Raw genomic sequence first — 2,708 nt, 5'->3', positions numbered from 1 at the left:
ACACTGGAGCTTCGGCCCATATGACTGTCGACCCATCTATTCTGGATCAGTCTAAAAATTACACGGGTAAGGACTCCGTGATCGTAGGAAACAGTGCATCTCTACCCATTACCCACACCGGTACTCTTTCTCCTATTCCAAATCTTCAATTATTAGATGTCTTGGTTGTCCCTCACCTCACTAAAAATCTTCTTTCCATAAGTAAATTAACGTCTGATTTTCCTCTCTCCGTTACATTTACTGATAATCTTATTACTATCTAGAATCATCAAACAGGAAGGGTGGTGGCAACCGGTAAAAGAGATGGAGGGCTATATGTGCTGGAGCGCGGCAACTCTACTTTTATTTCAGCCCTTAGAAACAAATCTTTACGTGCTTCATATGATTTATGGCATGCTCGTCTGGGTCATGTGAATCATTCTGTTATTTCTTTTTTAAATAGAAAATGTCATCTTTCTCTTACGTCTTTATTGCCTTCTTCATCATTATGTAATACTTGTCAACTTGCGAAAAGTCATCGATTGCCTTATTCCCGCAATGAACGTAGGTCGTCTCATGTGTTAGATCTTATTCATTATGATCTTTGGGGTCCTCCCGTCAAATCAAATTCGGGTTTTCTTTATTATGCTATTTTTATTGATGATTATTCTCGTTTCACTTGGTTTTACACTTTAAAATTTAAATCTGATTTTTTTGATATTTTTCTTCAATTTCAAAAATTTGTGAAAAATCAATATTCTTCTCGTATCAAGGTATTTCAAAGCGATGGTGGTACCGAATTTACTAGTACTTGTTTCAAAACTCATTTACGTAATTCTGGCATCCACCATCAACTCTCTTGTCCATATACACCTGCTCAAAATGGTCTTGATGAGAGAAAACATCGTCATGTGACTGAGATTGGCTTGGCCTTTCTCTTCCACTCTCATCTTTCTCCTCGTTTTTGGGTTGACGCCTTAAGCACTGCAGCTTATATTATCAACCGGTTGCCTACTTCACTTTTTGGAGGTAAGTCATCATTTGAACTCCTTTATGGCTACACTTCACATTATGACAAAGCTGGTATATTCAAGACTCGTCATCCAACAAATCTTGGTATTTTGGGCTCATCTGGACTTCTTTCTGCTCTTCTTGCATCCACTGAGCGAAAAGGATTCAAATCTGCGGCTAAGAATCCTACTTGGGTGGCTGCCATGGATGAAGAAATTCAAGCGTTACAACCAAATGATACTTGGACTTTGGTTCCTCGCCCCGCCAACACCAACATCGTGAGCTCTAAATGGGTGTTTCGTATTAAATATTTGCCTGATGAATCCGTTAAGCGTTTCAAGGCTCGTCTTATTGCCAAAGGTTATACTCAGGTTCCTGGTCTTGACTACACTGACACTTTCAGTCCGGTTGTCAAAGCTACCACTGTTCGTGTTGAGCTTTCTATTGTAGTCACAAATAAATGGCCTCTTCGACAACTTGATGTCAAGAATGCTTTTCTCAATGGAACTCTTATTGAACATGTTCATATGGAACAACCTCCTGGGTATATTGATCCTCGATTTCCCACTCATGTTTTTCTATTAAAGAAAGCCATCTATGGCTTAAAGCAATCTCCTCGTACCTGGTTTCAGCGTTTTAGCTCATTTCTTCTCACACTTGGGATTTTCTTGCAGTCGCGTTGACGTTTCCCTTTTTGTCTTTCATCAGCAATCTAACCTTATCTTTTTGCTTCTTTATGTTGATCACATTATTGTTACCAGTAACAACTCATCTTTTATTGACAGCTTTACTCGCAAGCTTCATTCTGAGTTTGCTACCAAAGATTTGGGTTCTCTTAGTTACTTTCTTGGTTTTGAAGCTTCACCCACTCCTGATAGTCTCTTTATTAGTCAGTTAAAATATGCTCGAGATATACTTACTCGTGCTCAGTTGCTCGATAGCAAACTAGTCCACACTCCCATGGTTGTTTCTCAACACTTCACTGCTGATGGTTCTCCTTTCTCTGGTCCTACTCTCTATAGATCTCTTGTTGGCGCCCTTTAGTACTTGACTATTACGCGTCCAGATATTGCCTATGCTGTCAATTCTGTCAGTCAATTCTTGCATGCCCCTACTACAAATCACTCTCTTGCTGTCAAACGTATTCTTCGCTATGTCAAAGGAACACTCCAATTTGGTCTTACCTTTCGTCCATCCACTGTTCCTAGTACGCTAGTCGCTTATTCAGATGCTGACTGGGCTGGTTGTCCCGATACTCGTCGTTCTACATCCGACTATTCTATTTATCTTGGTAACAATCTCGTTTCTTGGAGTGCCAAAAAGAAACCTACTGTCTCACGCTTCAGCTGTGAATCTGAGTATCGTGCTCTTGCCACAACTGCTGCTGAACTTCTTTGGATTACGCATCTTTTGCATGACCTCAAGGTCCATATTTCACAGTAGCCCTTACTCTTATGTGACAACAAAAGTGCTATTTTTTTGAGCTCTAATCCCGTTTCTCACAAGCGGGTCAAACATGTTAAACTAGATTATCATTTCCTTCGATAACTTGTTATCGCTGGCAAACTTAACACACAATATGTACCCTCTTATCTCCAAGTTGTTGACATCTTCACAAAAAGTATTTCTCGACCTCTCTTTGAATTTTTCAGATCCAAGCTTCACGTTCGTTCAAATCCGACGCTTAGCTTGCGCGCGCGGGGGGGGGGGGGGGGGGG

This window comes from Cucurbita maxima, unplaced genomic scaffold (assembly GCF_002738345.1).
Source record: "Cucurbita maxima cultivar Rimu unplaced genomic scaffold, Cmax_1.0 Cma_Scf00045, whole genome shotgun sequence".
NCBI lineage: Eukaryota > Viridiplantae > Streptophyta > Magnoliopsida > Cucurbitales > Cucurbitaceae > Cucurbita > Cucurbita maxima.
Note: the sequence above shows the minus strand (reverse complement) of the source record.